This window comes from Planococcus citri, chromosome 2 (genome assembly GCF_950023065.1).
Source record: "Planococcus citri chromosome 2, ihPlaCitr1.1, whole genome shotgun sequence".
In the NCBI taxonomy this organism is placed as follows: domain Eukaryota; kingdom Metazoa; phylum Arthropoda; class Insecta; order Hemiptera; family Pseudococcidae; genus Planococcus; species Planococcus citri.
The window spans coordinates 38,510,741-38,535,816 of record NC_088678.1 but is presented as its reverse complement, the minus strand read 5'-3'; the positions used below and the strand labels follow the sequence as shown (position 1 = coordinate 38,535,816).

The following is a 25,076-nucleotide window of genomic DNA, read 5'->3' as shown; positions in this document are numbered from 1 at the left end:
AAATTTTTTTTGGACGCTTCCTTTCGCCTCCACATCAACTTTAATGAAAGGTTCTAACTCAAAATGTTTTCCAAACATTGAAATATTTCCTCTTTAAGATTTTATTTTTCAAAGTGTTCTTATGCTAAATGAAGGTAGGATACCAGTTCTTTAAAATGAGGTGCTATTCATTCCTCACAATTAATTATAAGTTGATAAAAATAATGAATCAAGTTTTTAAAAAAAAGAAAATCACTCTCCTGTAAAATTTCACTTTTTTGAGATGTGACCTTATTACTCCCGAGGTGCGATATGTATAGTGAATTTTAGTTTTTCAGCTTCATTGGGTAGAATTTTGTGGAATTTAACTTTCAAAAATCAGCTGGAGGCTCTAGAACTGCTCAAAACGGTTCAAATCTGTGTTCAATAGGTTTTAGGGGTCCATAACAGGGTAATTTGATAAAATTTTGAATTTTTTTCATGTTTAGCCCAAACATTTTAAAAAATTTACCAGAAATACTGCAGGGTGTCCACTCATTTCTGGAAATGATTTTCCCTGACTTTTCCAGGTTTTCCAGACCAATTTTTCCATTTTTCCAGACCATTTTTTAAAAATTTTCTATGCTTACCCCACACATTAATTAAACAGGAGTTTTTTTGGGGGGGGGGGTGTAATTTTATTTTATAAGCATCTCTTCGAACTGAATACTTCTTCGGATATAAAAAAACAGTTAAACTTCGATTATCAACTTTTTAAATTAAAAATAAATTAATACAACATGCAACAATTTTGGCCAATTGATACAATATTCATATGGCTTATGAAAATTTTTCTTCTGTTTTACTTTTTTGGATTTTTGGAGGCCTGAAAATGTGAAATTTGTTCTTTTTTAAAATGAGAAACAAATTGGCCCGAGCAAAGCGAGGGCTAGAATTTTTGAAAATTTTCATTTCGAGATGCCTAAAAACGAGGTTTTTTTAATGCAAAGAGTTTATTTTTTGGTTTCTTAAATTTTAATATTGGAATGATGTTTTTTTGAAAGAAGTTACTTTTGAAAAAGAAAAGAGAAGAGGCTCGAGCGAAAGCTTCTGAAAATTTGCATTTCGAGAGGCATTAAAACGAGGTTTTTTTAATGCAAAGAGTTTATTTTTTGGTTTCTTAAATTTTAATATTGGAATGATGTTTTTTTGAAAGAAGTTACTTTTGAAAAAGAAAAGAGAAGAGGCTCGAGCGAAAGCTTCTGAAAATTTGCATTTCGAGAGGCATTAAAACGAGGTTTTTTTAATGCAAAGAGTTTATTTTTTGGTTTCTTAAATTTTAATATTGGAATGATGTTTTTTTGAAAGAAGTTACTTTTGAAAAAGAAAAGAGAAGAGGCTCGAGCGAAAGCTTCTGAAAATTTGCATTTCGAGAGGCATTAAAACGAGGTTTTTTCATGTGGGGACAAGTAAGCTTAGTTTTTTTGGCTTTTAAAATTTTAGAATTTTAATGCTACTTTTTTCGAAGGAAGTTGATTTCGACAAAGAAAACAGAACAGGCCCAAGCGAGGGCGAAAGCTCTTGTAAATTTGTATTTCGAGATGCATAAAAACGATGGTTTTTTTTGTGAGGAGTTCATTTTTTGGATTTAAAACTTGATTTTTATTATCTAGAAATGTTCATCTTGCCGCGAAAAAGAAAAGAAAACAAGCCCGAGCGAAGCGAGGGCAAAAGCTTTTGAAAAATTTGTCTTTCGAGAAGTGAAGAATATTGTTTTTCTTTTATCACAGGTCCTTATCCAAAATTTGCAATTGATCGTTTTTTCAAAATTCCAGGGATTTTGCGTGAAAATTATAAAATTCCCTGACTTTTCCAGGTTTTCCAGGCTTGTGGACACCCTGTGCTCTTCATTATGATTTTTGCCTAAACATTCGATTCAACTTTGCCCGGTTCAAAAATTTTTCTAGCTACCAATTGGAATCACCCCCTCCTTTGTTACAATAAAAAATGAGTGATTTCTGATGGCTACTGAGCAATACGGACTCTTTATGTTGAGTCAGTTGTGAGCTAAAAATTTGTGACATTTATTTGGCCAAATTTATCATACATGAATAAATCACTCAACATTAAAGAACATGAAAATCGAATCAGATATGTATTATAAATACATAATATATAGGTATATGTTCATGCGGGTTCAAAATTTGTTAATGAATTTCCTTCAAACCGCCATCTCAGGTTACGGCGCGGCGCGAATTTTGAATTATTAATTTCTCGTTCAAGTTTGAATTACGGTTTGATAACTTCATTCATTTTGGATTACCATATACGCCACGAATACGATACTTTCCGATGTTTTGAATATTAATCCGAAAATTGTACCGACATTTGTTTCGTAGGTACATATGAACTAACCCGAAGTATGTACGAGAACTATACACACAGATGTCTGTTAGTTTCACAATTTGCGAGCTTTTGAGGCATCGAACGACGAACGAGCCTATGTTTGCGTAAAAACATCTCGTGTATAGACCGTACATACGAGTACATTGTGCACTACCTACACGAGCTTATTTTGCCTGTGTGTTTTTTACTTACACATACACAATATAATGTATGAAAACACTAGAAAAGTATCATTTGTTAATATCAACAACCAGTCAAGTCGTTAAATTTGCAGCTGGAACGTAACGTACGTACATACGTAACGTATCTACGTGGAAATTACTACGCGTCTACGGTCTCGTGTTCGCGCAAAACTTAAACAAAAGATGTTACACGGCCGCCGCGCGGCAACAAAACAAAAAATTACCATAAAATCGACGCTCAGACTACAACAAATAATGAACGAAGTACGCCACGCGTGTGTAGGTACGTGGTAGAATTTATAAAACTATTTATATCGTCTCCCTAAAGGATGTATAAACGGTATTGATTGTCAAAACAAAATGAAAAGTGAAACAATATTGTGCGAAAACGAAAAGTCGACTCTGCTTCGCGTGCATCGCATCGTAAAGTGCTAACGAAGTGCCAATGAAACCGAAAGTACGAAGTAGGTACTCGACTATTCGTTACACAATTATACGTTAACCAAGACGAAAGAGTTTTCTCACTTTTTTTAGAATACCTAGTGGTTAAGGTTTTAATACATACGTGAATAAAACTTAGTGAGAATATCTGAACTGCGTGGAAAGATTCCTTTCGGTGGAATATTAATTCAATTTTTCCTCCACATACCATCACGTTAATTTTCAATCTAACTTGAGTGTAGGTGAACTGTGAAGATGTACTGAGACGAAAAGGGAAGAGGGTTTGGCTTTGATTGAAAACACCTCCAATTTGGCACATGATTTATCGAGTTGTTTCACAATTAACACCCTTCAAAGTCCTGTTTAAGATGGCTTACTTACATGGCATGCCAGTAATGAGCAAAATCGTTAGACTCTGTCTATGTAGTGGTTTGAATAATGGAAAATAAAATTTTCCACTTCATCTGAATTCGTCGAACGTATAAGTAAATTATTATATGTACATTTAACCTAATTACCTATACCTACCTACATATATCCGCTCGATTTATCAATTTTCTATGGAAGAAGAGGGAAGAGGAGACATGTTTTGTACATACCTATTCGTATTTATTTCTATACCTATTTAATTAATTTTCTTCAAGTACAAGTAGATTACACCATTTTTGAAGGAATGTGAATCAGAGAGCATGAGCATTGAGTATCAATAAGAACTTTGAAATAATGTCCATAGAACCATGCCCTCCTGTGAATTTAGTTCTCAATTTTAAGGATTTTCAATTAAAAAAATTAATCATCCGAAGAAAGGTTTTCGAGAACTTTCTTTGAAAAAACAACTTGAATTTTGACATTTTTTTTTTGGTAAAAATTCTTAGTCATCAAGTACCTACTTACATGAAAAAAAATTATGAGCAACTTTTTCCAGAGGATCACACTCAACTCAACTGAAGCAGGTGATTTCAAAAATTAATTTTGAACAACACCTTTTTAAAAAAAATTAAACTTTGTAAAAGCCATTACGAGCATCTCGTTTGTTTATAATTCGTCTGCATGGGTCATTACGATCATTCGACTTTGAAATTTGGTACCATTCTGGAGCCTCCAGCGAATTTTCAATTCTGTCTTAATTAATGCTGTAGAATGCTGAAATTCACTTTTGGCTTTTGCAGATCAATTTGAAATTATCAAAGAAAATTCGAAAACATGCTACCAAGAGACTATGTACTCGTAGAATGAATAGAACTTGTTGTTTGGAAGTTGGGAAAATTGAATTAAATCAATTATTCCTACCAGATTTACGTGGTTTTAGGAAAAATCATGAAAAAATAATAAATTAGCTTAGCCTTATACCTACACTTGAAGAGTTCAAGTTTTCAAAAGAGTGCTGAAAATCTGAAGTTGAATTTTTACACGTTTGGTTATCGTGGCTTTTGCAATTTGGATGTAGCTTTGTTCAAGTTGAAATTGGACAGCGTTAGTTTAGGTAGTTCTAGAAAAGCATTCTTTCTTTTAAAAAAATGATGGTAAATTTTCTAAAATAACAACTAACGTTAAGTAGGTACCTAGGTACATCTGCGCAGAAAAATAAAACTATCAATTTCTAGAAAAAAAAAATGTCATTTCATAAGTACAAAATGGATTATTTACTTCATTTTGTTTATTTTTTTTCGAAGGCATTTATTTCAATGTAAAAGGATTACGTTTCAATTTTTATTTTAAAATTTGTTTTTTCTTCGATTTTGTTTCACTTTTAAACGCCGCGCCTGTTGAAAATATTCTTCCATTGTGAGGTGGGACCCAAAAAATAAGTTCATATTTGTGCTTGGCTACCTCAAAAACAATCCATTTGATATATCAATATCACTCGACTTTTTGATGATTTTTTGAAATGTTGGCCCCCTTCTTGGGGCACAGATGGACATTGGGGGGTGGGACACAATAAATAAGTTCATATTCGTACTCAGCGACCTCGAAAACATACCATTCGATATATCACTCGATTTTTCACGATTTTTCAAAATTTTAACCCCTTTTTTGGGGCACAGAGGGGCTTTGAGGAGTTGGACCCAAAACATTAGTTGATATTCGTATTCAGCGACCTCGAAAACATACTATTCGATATATTTCACGTCCAGATTCGTTTCAAATATATGATTCAGTTGTGTGTTACTTGAAAAACCAAGCATCCCCCACCAACCCCTTGGGAGGGATGAAGACCAATCAATGGTGGTGTAACTAATAGTTGGGTGAGTAGACTTTGTAAAAAAAATTTGAGCGAAAACGAATGATATCAAGTGGTAACTTTGATCAATTTATTGGACTGACTTTTTTTGAAACACCTACTCTTTCCACCCCCATTTTTAAACACCCCTCTTGAGGGATGGGTATCGAGCGTGGTATCAAATTGTCGAGAATTTGAAGGGGAACATTTTTAATCATGGTAGTTTTTCTCGTAAACCTAATATTTTCGGAGTAAATCGCAAAAAACGTAAATCAGAACCGGTTTTAGCCCCCTAAAAAAATTAGCTCCAGGGTTAGGAGGTTCGGGGTTTTTTTTTGGTAGTTTAGGGGGTTCATCTGAACACATTTCCGAAGAAAAAATTTATGTGCCAATTTTTTCCTTGTTGCCCTCGCTTTTTTACGTTATTTTCCCGCTTTATTTTGGTCAAATGCGAATAAATGTCAAAACGAAGCAGGAATATTTTTTTGAGGAGGATTGCAGGAAAATAGAGGAATGGCTTAAAGACTACGTCTAATAACTGGCAAGATATTACTAATTTATTATACTTAATAGCGAAATTCATCTAAAATTCATTCGAGTATAAATTTATCGTCAAATTTTGCAGCGTCATATTTTTAATCTGATTTCACCAGATTAAAATTTAGGCATACCAACGAACCAAAAAATTACCAAATTTGAACACCAGTTAAAATACAGCAAGTAAGTGATACCCTTGACCGAGAAGAAAATTTCGTCACTGAAAAGTTTAGCAACACATTAGGTACGTTTTTTAAATAAATAGCTTTCACTAGTAACAGTAAGTACAGCATTAATTGAAAAACGCCCCATCAAAACAGCGAATATAAAGTCTTTTAAAATGTAAAAATTTTAAAGAAATGTCAATTAAATAAAGCAGCTCCCGTTAAGATGTATATTGTATACATTGGTGAACTTAGCAAAAGCAAAAAAAAAATTACGTAAAAAGAAAATAGTTTGTTTTCAATCATTTATCAAGAATTTTTCCTATTTTGAGTTTAAAAGGTTAAAAAAAAATTCCAAAATAGTGAAATATTAAAAAGTTATAAATAATGCACATGCCGTGCCACAGTCAAGTTTTCAACTTTGTTATACGCGGATGAGAAGGAATTGCAGAGTCGTTCTAAAATTTCATAAATAATACTTATTTTTCCGAAACGAATTTCTCCATCGGTTACTAAAACGTAAACTAACTCAAGTTTGCTGTACGGTAAAGTTACCACTAGAAATGTACACTTTTACTTATTATTATCGCGATATTGTTTATCGTTCAAATAAATCTAGCAGAGGTGAGTTTCATATTATAAATAATGAAAGTACGAATTATTATTGCTATACGCATAGTACGTATAAGCATTTGCACAACATTGCCGTTTGCAGGGGTAATTATTGTACTTTACTAAATATCAAATAATTATATCATCCGAATAAGTCTGTTGTGCGGATAGAATGTTTCGTGTTCGTAAGGCTGAAAAAGGGATCGTGTCCAAAGGCCAGCTTTCAAAATGATGGAACGAATCGAAAACTCGTCGTGTACTCCGGTATTAAAAAGTTTTCTTGCATAATTAACTTATCCTACTAAGGTCTTCTAACTTTAATTACACACAGAAGTTTTCGTTTTCTGTAATTTTCCACTTCTTTTTTTTCCCAGCCAGAATAAAAATTTTGCCAGCTTATATATACATTCTCTTTTGTTGTAAAATTAATTCGTTCGATGTCTTTTGTTCTTCTAAGTCTGCTGAGAATGGCGTTTTTGTATCTTTTATTATAATACTCACATTCACACCTAATTCGCTCATTTATCGTGCATATTTCGTATAACAAATGTCAATTCGAATAGAGTATATTTTGATGTGAAACACCAGTTAGGCAAATTTCTCCGTTAATACATTAGCATAAATCGCTCAAGTATCAATTACACGTATTGCTACTAAATATATCCACCTTTTCGCGTAAACATTTCCATTTCAAATGTCTATATAATATCCGAGGTACGTACGTATGTTTATGTTTTACAAGTTGAATAACCGCGTGCACCTTTCCCAACTCGATATGTTAACAAGTCGTACCATTAAATCAAAACAACCCTTATGTGCAAATTTCATCTGCTCGTAGGTATATTATGTACATGAATTTCCCTGCAGGAAAAGAAAACTTTTGCCAGGAATATAATTTAAAAGATTTTGATACGAAAAGCCAAATATTAATATTCCACCGACCTTTGATTTTCAAGGGAAAAAACACATTCGAGTGGTTTGCTTATATTTAAATAAAACAGAGAGAAAGAGTGGATTGGAAAGGAAGATTGCACCTACATTAAAAAATATAGAACATGGATGTTATGCGGGTATTTAATATCAATTTTTTTTTCAATAAAAAAACAGATATGAGACACGAAAATTCTACACATTCTCGATGAATATACGATATTTGGTGGGATATTATTTCAAACGTCTCAATATTATATTCGTTTTGTAGAAAGGAAGGGAGGGGGTCCGCATTTTTTCCAAGTGCATAATATTTTATTACACATTTCTTTCGTTTCATTTTTCAGCTCACGAGAAAAATTTAAAATAAAAATATTCAAAATTTTGGAAACAGAAAAGAGTAATGAAAAATTTCTAAAAGTGTTTGAAAGATGTAAAATGAAAAAAAAAAATAGGATTTTTGGCAGAAGTGTGCATTTAAAAAAAGTGATGGGACATAATTAAAAATTATATGGGCAAGAGAAACTACAAAATTATTTCAAGTTATGAAAAATAATCGTTTCAAGGATGAATGGCAAGAATCACAAAAAATTGACGGATCACGTCAAAAATATGCCACCACAGGAAATTTTGGAAGCCGAATTTTATTCTTCGAATTTCAACAAACAGGTAGGTACGAGGTAGGTAGCTAGGTACATGAAAAGTCAAACCTGACCAGTAAAATAATTTTAACAAATTTATTAAAATTATTGTACAAAATGCCAGTTTTAATTTCCAATGGATTGAATATCTGGTATGTAGTTTCGATGGCGTTCTGGAGTCCCTAACTTTTGTTTAAGGTCTCTCATCAAATTCAGTTCCAATTGAATCAACTGATCAATTTTTTTGGGGGAAAATTACAAATAAACTGAACGAAGGACCATGAGAAAAAGTAACTCAGATGTTTACCTAATTTCATCAGAGCTTTTCAAAAATTTTCTAAAAAAAAACAACAGAATTTCACCAAAGTCTGTCTGCAGTTTTGAGCCCATTTGGACTTCGAAGCCTCCAACTAAAGTCGATTTTTCTCCAGAAATTTCAAATAGATTCAGAAGACGTTGTAGTCATCTACGGCAGCTGAAAATGTAAACCTGTCATAAGCAGGACATTACGAATCGATTAGGACAAATGATTCTCAAATACGAGTTGACGAATTGAAAAGTGTATTTTTATTACATCTTCCAAATTTTTTTTGGTAGATTCAATTTATAGCCAAATTTTTAGTTTGGCCTCTCGCTCTCACTCTCTGTACATATGACCTCATAACCTCATACATGTTAATAATTTCCACTTGGATTAAAAATTGAATTAGACTAATTAAACGTTATCCAAAGGATGTAATATTCAAATCGTGAGTTTCTAATTGAAAAATTTTAATTCAATTATAAAATTTTATTTCTATAATTTAAATGCTGATAAAATTAACGTGACGTAAGAACTACATAGGTACATGCAACACATTTGTATTATAGTTTCAGTTCAGTGTAGGTGCTGTTTTTCAATTTCTCAAAGATGAAAAAACCTCGAAAGAATAAGAAGGTATTCCACGAGTGTCTCGTTGAAAATAATGGGTCTATTATTCAATCCCAAAAATTGTAATTTCAACATCTCACAAAACCTAGGCAATAGGCATATTATTTCACATTCCAAGTCCGAGTAAAATTACTGTTTTGAATTTTACCAACTTTACTGAACTACACAGTACAGTAAAATTTAATCAAATTAGAAAAAATAGGTAAAAAAATTTCAATTTGTATAGAGAAACATTCAGAACAATAATAATACCAGCTCAAGGTCACCAGCATGTGGAAAAATTCTGCTTTATTTCGAAATTAAAAATAAAACTCCCCTCGAGGGAAGTTTTTTTACGGTTAGATTAGAAAGGAACGATATACATAGTCCGAATAAGTTTATTTTCAACATCAATGTTGGCGAGTGTACGGCTGTTTCTCGTACATTGCACGTTTTTCCAATACACTCGCGAATAGGTAGAGGTACATTATTTAAATACGTTTGATAACCTTGACTCAACCAAGTTGAAAATTTTCAACATAATAGACCATATACATATTAGGTACGATGTAGACGCATACTCATTTCGTCTCTTTCTTTTCATTATTTCTAATATACTTTTATTCAATGACAAATCAATATGAAATCTCATGACGGTATCAGTTACTTTTCCTTCTCTTTCGAATACAGAAGGCCATAAAGGATTAGGTAAGATGGCAGAGTGGAGCAGGTCGAAGAGCCCTTTATTTGAGGTTCAAGGGACGGCGAGAGATTGAAATTTAGAAATATTTTCACGTGCAAATAAAAACATTTCTAAAAGATAAGGGCTGTCTCGCGCGTATATTTTTGCATTGTTGCTGCTATTGCTGTTTTTTTTTTTTCTTGTACAACATAATGCGTTTTTGTTTCACCGCATTTTTTGAGCAGAGACCGCGGAGTGGTGGTAAAATGAGTACTTTTTATCTTTTCAGCGAAGTGATGCGATGCGATGCTTTTTTTCCTACACATTGGTAGAAAGGGAGAGAAAGAAACAAACGAACGCTTCAAACTTAATATGCTCATATAGAAGTTTTAATCTTTGAGTTGAAAAATCGTATTAACCTAATGTTTACACTCACTTTCACGTGCTCGAATGCCATACTATACATTATAGACACATGTACATACAGGGCTACAATGTAAGTATAAATTATACATATTTATTTAAGAACATCGACAAAAGGTAGGATTTTCATTGTTTTCAAGTATACTCCCACTCACTCTGACCTCTTCAATTTGGGCGAGAAATTTTCGCCGTTTTTTGAAACAATTGCCTTCGAATTGGAATATTTGAAAAGTCAACATAGTCGAATATTTTTTCATTTCATTTAGTCTGATAGATTTGTTTGCCGTCTGTCAAAACTGAAACGACATTTCGTTTTAAATCGTGACCATTTTAAGTAAATAAAGTCTAAACGATATTTTCAAATATTAAATCCAAAAAAAGCAGCAGACGATCCGAACGTTTGAATTTTCCCATCTTTTCTCAATCATTTCCACAGCTTTTACGTATTTTTCACAAATACCGCCAGAATGAAGGAACACGAGAGCACGTTTAATAAAAAATTTAATTTTAGTACGTCTGCTAAAAAGTGAGACGTGGTGGTAAGAAGGATTTTTTATAGACTTAACTGCAATCGAAAGGTTTATTTTTTCAGAGAGAATTCCACTCGTTCAAATTACACCGACGGAATTTTATTCGTTATACAAACGAACAACAAATTATTACAATCCGGTTTTCAAATTGAAAATTGATCGTTTAAACTATAAAATTTACAATCGTAAAAATTTCAAAAGAACATACGTATTTACTTATTACTGAGCACTAAAATAAAATCGATCCGTTTTACATTTTTTCCCCTCAAATATTGAACTCTACCTCACGTTTCAAATTTTCGCCATTCGGCGTATAGAGAGGAAATTCATACTTCTACACCTACGTATCATAAAAAAAATACGAAACAATTTTCTAAATTTTCCAATTGAAATTTAATCCAGAAATTGAACAAAAAAAATGCCATCGCATAATTTTCAGTAAGGTCCTATCGTTTTTTTAAGCGAAGAAAATATGAGATTGATTTTTGAGACGGAAATTCCATAAAATTCGAAATAATTTTTAAAAATCCAGTATCAAAAAATTTTTTTAAAAATAATTTCGTTTACTTTTATGCAAAGGCAGAAGAACTAAAAAAAAGTACCTACTTCTGAAGTTGAATTATTTCAAAAACTAGCTATTACCTACTTACAGAAAAGTTTCAAAATATTAAAAAATAAATAAAATCAATAAAAAAAAAAAGCCCCTCAATATGAACTTTTTGAAAACCCATCTAACAGAGATTTTCTAGTTCCTAAAAAACATACCTAAATCTATCTCTAGATAAAAATGCTTTCAAGTATGGAGGTAAAATAATATGCAATATGAGGTAGAGTTGCGATTCGATTACACGAGTGTAGTAGGTATGCATAGGTAATTTGCATATTCAAAATGACATATAAATAAGTACAATAATAAAATACATAGCTACATATGTCTAGGTAGAAGAAAAAAAAGAGTAGTTTGAGTTACCATGTTATACGCATATCAACCTTTGCGAAGGTTTATATATGTACACCATCCGTACAGAAATCTTCACCATCATGCGACTATTCGCAGTCGAGAAAACTTTTCGCCATCAAACTTTTCGACGGAGTAATCTCACAGAACGGAGAAAAATCTCGGAAGACCTTTCGCGTATATGTATACGTGAATTGTATATCCGACTTGGGAAAACCCATTGCCGCATCGGTATAAATTACACGCGCATATTCGTCGAACGACGAAAAATGAATCGTACATTATTAATTCACCGTTGCCAAGAAGGAGACACGAGAGGACGGTAGGTAAGAGTTGTACCTATTGTGTTTTTAATTAAATTTGACCACGTTATATTCGTCGTATTCATTTTTTAAAACCATAATAAGTACGTACGTATACGGTAAGTCGTGAATTAGGTAGGAGTATTTTCGATTCCTTCGGCTATGTTGGTATGCAATACATGTTACGTATGATTACGTTGCGGTATTTACTCTCGCACGAAGGGGCGAAACAATAAAAATACACGAAAAAGAATGAAAATAAATCGAAGAAACTTTCTTTTATAATTTTTTGAAGTCAACTAGGAGAAAAGGGATGCTTTCAGGATGCTCAGAACAAGGCAAACTCGGTTGAAAAAAATTATACGCTAGAAAGAACCGATTTTTCATTTCATTTATTTTGTTTTTTTTTCGCAATTTGATGTGGTATGATAAAAAGTTGTGGCCAAATGACTCCACCAAATTTTAAAATAAATCGAAGAACGAGTCACTCTATAATTGACTTTTCACGTGACATTGGACAATCGATAAGGTGATCAACATTTGACACTTCTGATCAAGTTTTGGCATTTTGCCTCGCACTATACCTACTTTCAAATTGCACGTTTGATAGCGTGACTTGAAAAAATTGAAATCGAAAAATGCAACTTTGAGAAATCCTGAGATACACATTGAAAATGGGTTGATATTTCAACTTTCAAGAATGGTCCAATATGAGTTATTTGAGATTACGGCCAATCCCATTCCCCACTCCTTTTCTGCAAGGAAATATAGGTCTATATGACACCCAAAGTGCTCCATTTTCACAATTTTAAGAACTCTTGAATCGGTTCCGTAATTCTACATATCTGAAAAATGTGATGGTGCTCTCTAAAAAATCTACTGAATTGATGAGTAGAAATCATTTTTACTCATCAATTCAGTAGATTTTTCACTGTTTTGCAGTAAAAAACTACTGCGTTTAAGAAGCCAAAATGCCGTGACTGCTAAGCAGTGAAATTTCACTGTTTCAAATTTAGAGAGTGGGTAGAATTTTCTGGAAATATAAAGAAGGCATTCACAAAAATTTTGTAGCGAAAAAATAATTCAATATGATTTTTTCCGATTTGAAATGATTTTCGTTCTAATTTGTCTTAATAGTAGGCAGGTAGGTACCTATGTACTTGCCTAGAAAAACAATAACACTGATAGAATGACCAAGGAGCAGCTTCGCTAAATGTTTCAGTAATTTTCATAACATTTTTCAAAACAAAATTCTCAAATTATTCCATCTCCCCCTAAAAATCTATACATTTTGGGAAATTGTGTCCAAGGTGTCTACTAAATTGCAAGAATGAAAAAGGAATGACCTTTTTGATGACCAAATTTTCATTTTTGGAAGACCTTTTTATTAAAAAGTGCGTTTTGGTTTCGAATTAAACTTTGGTAGGATCTTTTTATAGATGTTTTCCCGCTGATCACTGATAAAATACTAGTAATGAAAAAACTCTACCACGTCAGGCTTTCTCACTTCTCCAGAGTTGATGATATCTATTATAACATAACTAAAATCCCTTCACTTATTGGTAACTTTCGAGTTATTTCTAAAATAATTTCACGGTTTTTATTATTCTTTATGTGATTTTTTCACGATTTCATTTCAACTCGATACTTTTTCGCAATTCTGCACATTTTATTTATTTATGAAGGAGCATTTTTGCTCAATTTTGCTCAATTTCTAACAATATTCCGTCAATTTTCAATCATTTAAACAATTTTTATGGCACTTCAACAAATTTGCAAGCAATTTTCGCAAAATTTTGCTTATCTATGCTAAATTTTTCACCATGGTAATTTTCAATAATTGGGAGTTCAATTAAACAATACTTTGCATAATAATTTTCGTATTTTTGACAAATTAATAATAATAATCATTCAATTCCACCCAAAAAGATGACTTTTAGTTGACTTTAATGGTCCACAGTCCAAAAGGATGACTTCTTGATGACTTTGATAACCTGATAGACACCATGGTACTCATTTCTCTTCCCTTTTTGAAAAAAGATAGGAAATTTGAAAGTTACTCATCAAGTATCAGTTCAGAATATTAATTGGACAAAATAAAACGAAAGAGCTCCAGTGCTCCAGGGAAGAGAGGGAAAAGTTTTCTTACAGATTGAGAGTGCACGTGCAAGTGCACCTTTCGACTGTTTTCGACATATTTTCAACTGACTCAATAACATTTTTAAAAAATGGATTCAGGTTCTCAGAATTTTTAAAATTTTTGAGCCCGTTTCACCAGCACAAAATCTTTAAAAATGCAGTATTTCTTAACCAAGGACGATGGAATGTCTGAAAAAAAAGTCCAACTTATCAATAAGTCATCATTTGATTGTCTCGTGGATTCCCTGAAAAATAATATTGGATTATAGCACAACGTAAAAACAGGAAAGGGAACAAAAATTCATAAATTTTAAAAAAAAGTCCATCTCATGCCTTTCGATTCACTAAAATGAGTATGAGGGAGAAAAGGAAAAATTTCAGGGACAATTTTTCGACTTCTTTTTATGTAGAACAGGGCATATTCTTTCAAGATGATAAGTAGAAGATATTTTGGCTAAAAAATTCAAACTGCATAAAGACTGAAGAGTCATGCGAGAAAAATTTCCAATTCTCAACCAATATTTTAGAATTTTATCAAAATAGAAAAACAAATAATTGCATCAATCTTTGTATCTTTCTTTCGCAATTTGAAACAAAAATGAGAGATCAGTCCAGCATTTTATCTTTTTTACACTTTTCCGACCTCGTTTTCTAGCCTACCTCGCTTTTTAGCTTTCATCTTTCCAGAAAATAAGTCATTTCCGAATTTTGAAAAAATGAGAGGTAAAAATACTCACACAATAGAATTTTTTATTTTTTTTAAATTGAAAACTTTTAGCCATACCTAGTTTTAGGAGAAAAAAAATCAAGAGGCAGATCTTCAAAAATTTGTATCGCATTACTATCAACAAAAAATTTTCCAACACGCCCCTCCAACTTTCCAAAACAAAAAAAAAAGCCAAACACCTCCAGTAGACAAATGGAGGTACACGAGTTAAATTTTCATCACATCTTATTGTTCCAATGTTCCAAAAACTTTCGAACAACCTCCTACCATAATCTAGGTAAAACATGGAAACTCGTGTAACATTATGGGTTTCCAGAATGGAATACTTTTTACAAAGCTCGTAATTCTTCATAATGAAACGCTGCTTTGGCCAAAATTTAAAGACTTTTCCACCCCGAACATTCCATTTTATAGAAAAAAATCCCATCAGCAATAAATTTGCAGCTTGAAATTTACTTCGCAGGTAATAACTACTTTATCATACAGTAACGTATGTGTATGTACCTATGTAGATGTACCCAGACCCACCTACCTACTCGTTCGTTCAAAAGACCTAGATCCATATTGAATCACCTTGTATGTAACTCGGGTTGAAGAGAAAGAGCACAGTACCTCTCTTCACCTGTTTCTCAGATGATCCAATTAAAATGCTAAACGCAGCGAAAATTCGCATCTCTCTCTCTTCATCGATGGAAAACACACGCCTTGTTCTATTGTACGAGATCTATATATTAACAATGACTAGCTAGTAATTTCGTTGTTGAGAGATGTTAAATTTAGTTTAAAATTTCCCTATACCCTCGTATCTATTTAAATTGTCTTTTGTCTCCGAATTGCCACAAATTATCAGATCCAAAGATCTGACACGTATTTCTCGCGAGAAGGCAAAAATACAAGCAGCCTAAAAAATACGCCGGAGTTTTGTGTGTCTTTTTTCTTATCTGAGTATAAGTATCTACCTGAATATTGCGTGTGTTCATCGCGATGATCCTTCAATTCGGTTCACTTTAATGACCAGTTATAATTAGAATATGAAATTCGGTACCATATAGCTTTCAGGCCGGTATACTCGCGTGAAATGGTCACATAACAGTATTAACCATCGCAACAAAGGTTAATATACGCATAACAGGTGCAGGGTGCAGGGTGAATTTAGGTAAAACCAACACATATGCAAATGGTATTAGCCTACTGGATGTGATATTGCACATAAAGTGGTTGTTTAATCGAAATAGTATCTCACATATGAGAAAATGTTCATTACACACAAAACAAGTGTACTACGTAGGTATATGAAACTCACCTGATGAAAAAAAAATATGGGTGTATCGTCGTACTTATGAATTTTACACGACCATGCGAATATTCTCAGCTAGCAACGAATATACGTTCGAATCAAAAACCAAATTTAATTAGCGAAAATTTTTTTAAACCTCATAACCGCAATTAAAGTACCATCGTTATATTCGTAAATATTGTACGTAATACATTACATCAGAAAATTTCGATTGTGATACTCGCGACTGGGAAAAAACCCCGATGGTAATTTTTTTCCAAGTCAAAATTCATCAAAAAATACAAATTCGAATAAAAATTGAAATATTATTAATTACTGAATAAAATCTTTACAAATTTACGAGATAAATTTGAAAAATTCGCGACCTGAAACGACATACCGACCAGAGAACATTGTACAGCTATGAATACCAAACGAGTACATTCTTGACTGTTTTCGCCATATCCTGATGCCGAACGAAACGCGCCCGAATATAGTCGAACGCAGTCGAACAAGTAACGGCGATTATTTCTTGATTAATCATCATTTTTTTAAAGTACTCTTACTCTACTTTGCACCCTTGCACATTTCATTTACGAGAAAATAATTCACTACGATGGGTAAACCGTTATTGTTAACGTGTTAGGTATCAATATGGGCAGCATATATGCTCGAAATCATTGTACGACATTTCTACCAATAATACAATGAAATTAAACGACGTTGTTTTGGAACAAAGTACTTTTTTTAGTTCAAATTACTAGAGGGAGGTAGCTTAACTCACGCAATTTCTATTCAAAATTACTTAATTACGTTTCGTTAATTGTTTTAGGGTTATTGCTCTATTCGTGAATGCAATTCAAAACTTAATGTGATACTGTATACCATTATTTGACAATACGTATACTATAGTTTTAACAACCAATCCTAAAAACCATAAGCTGCACGTTGGATAATATTCTGAGGGATCATTCTGCATGAGTGTCGAATAAGTTGCCGACATAGCTTAATGGTTTGCCTTTGTCTATCATCATCGCATTCGAAATATTATCAAGGTACTCGTATGTAGGTAAAGGTATTAGGTAATACGAATCCACTCGTATGGCCAAGTAACGAGCATCAAACATAATTTATCGTAACGTAAAGCGAAAAGCACACACCTTTCAAAAAAGATGTTTATACGCCTACGACTTGGACGTGCCGTGAATTATAAATAAAAATTCGAGGCATATTGTAGCAAAGTTTCTACATTATTTTGGACTTTGAATTAGAGGTAAATGAATAGAAAAAAAGCTACATACACTTTCACAAAAGGGATTCATCATAGGAGGGCACCTTCATTCGTGTAGAAAAATTTTGTTCAAATGGAGAACATAACTTTTCTCTTTTAAACATGAAAAATTGAATTTAAAGAAAAAATGAACGAAAAATATTACTTATGCGAAAATTTACACCATTTTAGCAAAAAAAAATTAGTTTTACACTCTACACGGGAGACGAAGAGGACTGTTGCTTTTTTCGAATTTTTTGAGACTCGACCCGAGCGAAAGTTCCTTTTGTTGTCATAAAATTGTGAGCAAATGAATTTTTTTTCAAAACTTACACCATCAAAGAGAAATTTTCCAATAAATAAGAAGGAAAATTTTTGAACTTGAGAGATAAGTCGAAAGAGCATCCACGCCATGGCAGGAGAAAATTTAGATACAGTTTCATTATCGATCCTCGACTTATTTCTAAAGATTTATAGACCCCTCAAATCAAAAATTGATAAAATTGAGCAACATTAGAAAATTGAAATAAAGTTCAATTGTTGTATTTTCGAACTCTTCAACACATCATTGGATTTCATCAGACATTGTGATAAAGTAGGAGTGAGTAGGACATTGACTCATCCTCCTCCCCCTTAAAAAAAATTTCGACTGAAATTCAGCAACCTCAAACTCAGAATAATCGTACTTATTATACCCATATAATCAACTTGACAACAATTTTTTTTGAATTGGTTTCAACCTGTTGGCATTTTTAGAGATTTAGAAGAGGTGCTCTAGAGTGGCTTGCAGTTTCAACTAACTGATTCGGGAGGCTGAAAATAGGGTATAAACAAATTTTACTTTTTTGCTTTGACCTGTTTTTGTAACACGAATTTTGTATTTGCTTTTCCAAAAAAATTCGCTGGGAAAAATTATAAATCTGCACAGTAAAAAAATGGAAGAAAGATGAGGGTGAAAGAGTTTTAATAAAATTAGGTATGAATCCATAAATTTTAATTCTATTTACTCTGCTGCACTCACTGCTATCTATCATTGCCTCTGTGCTGTGATATAGCTACTCACCTCTGAACCAGATGACAAACATTTTTTGATCCAGAGTAATTCCTTAAGTTCATTGATTTCTATACAAAACCTGTTTTCTGATCACCCTATAGTTCAAAATATTCTTAAAAAACTATTTGAGCTACAAAATTCCCACTTTATTATTCAGTTTGTGTATGTTCCCAGCCACATTGGAATCATTGGAAACGAAATTGTTGATACTTACGCAAAATCTGCAACTACTCTTTCCCCCCTTACCAGCATCACAGCTGACGACATCAAATCTTTTCTCACTCAAAATATATACATGAATTGGCAAACTTTCTGGTCACAACAAACAGCCAACAAGCTCTTTCAACATAAGAAATCAGTTCATCCTTGGAAAAACCTCTCCCACTTAAATAGACTAGAAGAAGTTATCTTGACAAGACTGAGAATTGGACACACCAAAATCACACATAACCATCTTTACCTAAAAGCCCCTAAGCCCTCATGTCAATTTTGCTCATCTGAACCCATATCTGTTCAATACCTACTATTCTATTGTCCCCAATTACACCAAGATCGATTATCTTTTCAAATAGATGAAAACTCTCTCTCCATTCCTGACAGCCCTTCCGAAATAGAAAAATTTATTACTCTTGTTAAAAAACACAACCTGACAAATTCAATATAATCTGACGTAGGGTGTAATAATCTAGTAATTATAAACACCCCCAAAAAATTTTTTTTATAAAAAATGCCAGAATTCAAATTTTCAAAAATTGACCAAAAATGGGAAAGAGTCGTTCTAAAGTCAATCAGATTTCTGCAAAGGATCCTTCTGATTTCGCACAAAAAAATTTCGATGAAATCACATCACTCTACCAAATAAAAAACTACTTCAACTTCCTCCTGGACCCACTTATAGGACATTGAGGACGAAGTTTCTTCTTTTTTTTTACACCCAATAAACCAAACGCTTTCCTCGCGCCCTGGCGTAAAGCTACCGTTTCCTCTCGTTTTCTAGCTTAACTTCTTACAAGCTATCGTATGATTTGGAGCACCTACGTAGTAAAAGTTAACATTTCTAAAGGAATTTCAAGAGAATGCGTTGAAATCAACTTTTGCAGTTTATAATTTAATCCTGTTATGAATACGACTTTTCAACTCGATTTGGGTAGGTGAATCACAGGTTTGAAGGGACGGATCAAAAAGTATATTTTTTACAAGTTGAAAATCTCAAATTTAAAAAAAAATCCAAAACGGTAGGTCACCAATTGCTCAAAATTAGCCTAGCTTGAGAATCTATTACCATTATTTTCGAGCCGATCTGGAGCCTCGAGCAAAAGTTGATGGTTTTAGAACCTATCGAAGTCGATCACAACACCTTCTAGAGCTACTGGAGCGGTTCGAAAATGGTGTCAATCGCTTGGTGGGTCAACTTGAATACATGAAGCGATTTTCAGAATTTTTATTTCTATATTTTACTGTTTTCATAGAAAATTGATAACCTTACATCGATATATTGCTTCCATTTTCAAAAAGTTTCCAAAAACCGAAAAATCAAATTCGACATCTCAAAATTTGGTTCTGAAGTATGGAAAACATACTTTTTTAGTGAGCTAAATTTCAGCTCAACCAAAGTTGCCGACGCTGATATTCAACCAGCTCATTTCAGCATGTTTTTCAATTCTTCTGCATCTTACTCAAAATATATAAGCCAAAAAATACAATAAATTCAATTGAATTCAAAAATCTTCTCGATAAAATTCCTTTCAATCAATTTCAAAATTTTCCTGCTACAGACCTGAGTCTAGTCGAAGAGAAGGAAAAGTTAATTTATTTCGAGATGTATCCATTTAAGCACTCAAAATAAAAGGCAATTTCACGCTAATTTAAATGAAATGAAAGAACGAAAATAAATAAGAAAAACTTAAAACACTCGAAAAAAAGACATAAACACCGATGACCTTGTTAATGACCCATTATTGGAAACCAACGTTACTTTGCAAAAGACATGACATCGATCCAAAGTCATTTAAAATCCATTCAACTGCATCAGTTCTCATCATCATCGTATACTTAAAACTAGGTTAAGAATCCAAGATAGGAGAAAAAAAACATGCTCTTACAGTTAATTGAAAATTCATCAAAAAGACGACCTATTTTTTATAATTTAAAAAACATTTTTGTTGGAAAATAGCGAACGCGGATGCTTTTGAAAGACGATAAATTCAAAAGTGATAAAAACAAATAAAACGTTAAATATTTTCTCCATAAAAATACACCGAGGACGAGGCGAATCTCTCGAAAACGCTCGGATTAAAATTTAAAACATATTTTTTTTTTACCTCATCCGTACTTAAAAATGTGAAAACGGAAAAAAATCTCGTAGGGTTTTCAATATAAACGCAATGTACTACCTATGATAAACAACATACGACACGTAACACGTAGTAATTTCGGTATAATCGGTCTAGTGTATTATAAAATGAATCAAATCGGGCGCGAATTCTCTTTTGATATGGAACAAAATTGACAAGATTATTTTTTCAACATAGCATTTCCATTAGGCGAACGTCTGATGCGCTTTTAAAACTTTTAAAAAGTTGAAAGCTGAATAAAAATAAAAATTGACATTTACCGCAATCCCTCTAGTAGACTTTTATCTTATGATTCTCGCATTTGAGGGGAAAAATGAGAGGAAAATCACCCTATAACTCGAAGGGTAACTCGCGATTGTAGCTTTTTAACGTTTTAAAAACAAAATATAATTTTTGCTGACTAAAATGTAGTTAAGTAGAGGTATGTAAATGTGTCTTTAGATCTAAATATACAATAATAGATATGTAAAAGAGAGAACAGTCAATTTTTTGTATAATACGTAGTAACATGCCTATGTTAGTATGTTCCTTACCCAGAGTTGAATTGCAATCATCTGTAATGTTATGTAAAATAAGTTGCCTACCTATCCTGTTAGAACAAACGGCAAGATTACACGAGATACGCAGACAAATCGTTTGAAGTATCATTTTTCAACTTTATAGCACGTCTTTAGGTTACTTGAGCTCTGCAAAAAAAAAGTAACGAACCTACCCGTAGTTACCCACCCAACAGCCCAATTTGGTCTGAAAAATAGCCTTTGTCTAATCCAGTTCTGATGGGAGTCTTGATTAATTCTACATTTTTGTTTTTGATTTGATTATAATTTATAACCAGTAGACCTGCAGATATGAACGGAAGGGAGAGAGGTGGTGTAAAAATATTTTAAATTTACACATCTGACATAAAATTTAAGCTACTGAAAAAGGAAAAGAAAGGCACTTGAAGAAAAAAACGAGCCTATGGGTCTTATCTTCACAAGTAGGTTTAAATCTCCCAAGTTACATTTTTTATTATCATCGAGAAGAATTTCGCCCTAATAAACTGCGACTCTGTTGCTATAATAAAAATCGAGTGAGTGAAAAATTTTTATGAATAAAACGTGTAATATGTTTTCTTTCTATTAACTATACACATTTTAGCGGACTCGGTACGATTTATTTAAATCCTAACTCATTGGTTATTTACATCACGCGTTACCTAACGTTATAGAAGATGGACTTATTACGAAAGTTTGTCCTTTTTACTTCCCTTCAACTTTACCGGTTACTTTTTTTTTTTGGTCTCTTTTACTATACGAGTGTATCGCGTGCTATATACGTATACAAACAGTAACAGTGCCGTTATGGCGAACATAAATTTTACAGGATTACTTCGAAGGATGCTGCTTTCGCTTAAGAAATAAATTTAAATGAAATAACTATATGCAAGACGTTACATACCTCGTTGTATACCGCAAATATGAATAGAATTTCGGTCTTGCAAGCTTGCATTATTTTTCCTTTCTTTACCCACGAGAGGACTTTCGTGTTGTAATGGTTGCAAATTTTTCGGCGATGATTAATGTCACATTGTACCTATGGTTTCTTAACATGCCTGAAACAATATAAAAATTTTCAAAATGTTATTTTTTATGCTGATTTTGAGTGCATCTGATACAAGAAGACATTTTTATTCAATGTTCGGAACGTTGACAATTACAATTTTATTTTACTGGAAAAAAAACAAAAAAAAATAATAATTTATAGGCCTAGGAATTGATGTTTTCTAAAACATGGATCTGAAATAGTTTATTCATCAAAGGGGAAAAAATGCAAGTGTCAATTTATTTCGAAGGAATGATTTTTCTTAACCTATTTTCCAGATCTTTATGGCTCTAAAAATATAATGAAATGGAGCTATGACTGTTTCAAAAATATTATAGGTAACAAAATACACAATAAATCTTATTGTTCTCACTTTAATAAAATTGTTGATCATGATCAAGCAGAAAATCTTAAAGTTGAAAAAATCGAGTATAAATACAAAAAAAAATCTGAATTCAAATAAGTAATATATATGTACAATACTCTAGCCAAATATTAGTATTTTTTTTTCATCAGATTAAGTACATATTTTCCACGATCTGAAAAAAAAATCATTCACCCACACAAGCATATAAACAGGCGGTGATCCTGAAAAACCTTTTCAACAAATCGAAATTAGGTAACTAAGTATAAAATATTCGTACTATTGTGACGTAAATATTACACAGGTATTTAACATGAAAAACAAGTAGGTACCTCAATTTGAATAAATTTTTCGCTTTGGTTATCGTATATTTTTCCCGAACTAAAACATTCATTTGGAACTTTCATTATGAACGTTGTTAATGTAAATAAAACTACGACTTGATGACTACAACAAGCTAATGGTGTATATAGTTATTAGGTACAGGTACAAAAAAAAAGAAATAATACGAGAAACATTGTTGCGAGTAAATTGTACAGAAAAAAATGTGTGAAATAACAAATCATCGAATAAAATTTTAACCTGGAAATGGAAAAACATCGTAAACAAAATGTAGGTGTAAAATTTCACGTTAAATTATGTTGTTTTGGTTTATTGGCATCGAAAATGAATTGTTTATTTGATTTTTTCAATCGCATTAAGTAAAACTGCAGACTAAAGATTTTCGCTCAATTTTAAAGCAGACAAAACTATTCAAACAAACAATATAATCTGCAAATAATTAAAAGCTATTTCAACTTTATTAGATTTGGTTTCTTGATCATGCCCAGACTAAAAATATTTTCTATTAAAACTATACCAAATTCTGATGCAGAATTGCAGATATACTGCATATTTGAAAAATGAATTTAGCATCTAATCTTTCAACCGCATCATAAAACCGCATTTCACTATATAATTTTGCTGTTAACAACCCTATTTGAATTAACGACATGCTCATTTTCCACTACAACTGTGAAACTGTCTCCTAAAAATTGACGAAAATATACCCACGCAAATTCAGTCAGACGTGGAAATAAAACTCGCGATGACTTCGAATTGAAAAATGGAAATATACGAAGAAGAGTTCACTCCTAGGCGAATAACTATGCGAATTGTGTGTACAGGCGAAAGAAGCGACAGAGTATTTTCAAATTTGGAAAATATCCGGAACAACGCTCGTAATGTGAATAAAACGTCAATATAGAATATCTGCGTGTTATTCTTCATATGACCAAAAAATTGTCAAAAGGAAGAACTGACGAGAAGTGTTTGTGACAGAATCTGTCAGTAATGAAAATTCACAATATGCTTTTGTTACCTATATATGATAATATGTAAGTACGCCACCCTGAAGAATGTTTACGGATTTGTAGGTATAGGCATACTTTTTAGCACGATGGGTATATAGGGTAGGTTTGTGTAGACCTTCATTTTTTTCTCTCGTGACTATTAATCTTCCAACTTGATGAAAGCTTGGTAGTACGGACACGTGCAAAAATGTTCATTATTCATGGTCATCAGATTGGCAGGTTTGTTAAGTTTGTATTATCGAGTTGCCGGTAAAAAGACTCATTTTAGTCATCCCCTGACTTTTGAAACTTTCGCGCGTAGTGTCAATTTTATTACCAAGTTATTCTTTTTTGCGTCGAAGGGTAGTTTATTTTATTTATTGTGGTATTTTTTGAAAAATCGATTGTTTTAAATAGTAGCAAATTTTTGTTTTGAAGAAGGAAAAGAAGCAAAGTTAAATAAATGGAATTTATTTTGTTAAGAAGTTACTTTTGCACAAAATAGGGGCGATTTAATTTTTTTTTTCAAGTTGATCGAGTATGGAAAAATGGTTCAACTTTAACAAAGGTAAAGTAACTTCAATTTGAACAAAATTTTGAAAATTACAGAGCCAATACTCTCAATAATAACACTTACTTAGGTATTTCAAAAAATATTAAGTTAGAAAATTGGTTTTGTAGGTGAAAAAAAAAACAGACCCAAGTGAAAATGAAATTATTTTTGTAGTTCTTCTACCATGTTTCAATTTGGGAAACGGGGTTCCTTTCCTCATAAATTTGAATATATGTGCCATTTTCGTACCCATTATAGGTATAGTAGGTTATTTCATTTTATTATTCTACGATTTCGTTTCCCTTTATAGCAGATTCACGTTGTATTTCTTCCTGATTGAAATGGTTCTTTGCGCACATTACAGTAATACATAATTATGTAGTAGTGGTATTCAAATGTGATGTTGAAACAATTTTTTCAAATTCAAAATTCAAAAAAATTAGAAATTAGAAACACTGTTGCGTTAGTCAGTCACTGGCTTACAGCCCTCCCTAGTCCCTACAGGACTGGAAAACTGAAACTATAAT

The 25,076-nt window shown here is 32.4% G+C and overlaps 1 protein-coding gene across 2 annotated transcripts in view; it reads right to left on the bottom strand.

Moving 5' to 3' along the window:
• Positions 1–22,177, bottom strand: part of LOC135835697 (uncharacterized) — a 387,401-nt gene extending 365,224 nt beyond the window's left edge. The window contains exon 1 of one of the 2 annotated variants that reach the window (XM_065350086.1): positions 22,158–22,177. The gene's annotated coding sequence lies outside the window, so the exon portion shown is untranslated. Of the gene's footprint in view, positions 1–16,066; positions 16,471–22,157 lie in introns of those variants that run through there. The other variant, XM_065350085.1, reaches the window with a different exon arrangement.
• Between the last annotated feature and the right edge of the window lie 2,899 nt (positions 22,178–25,076).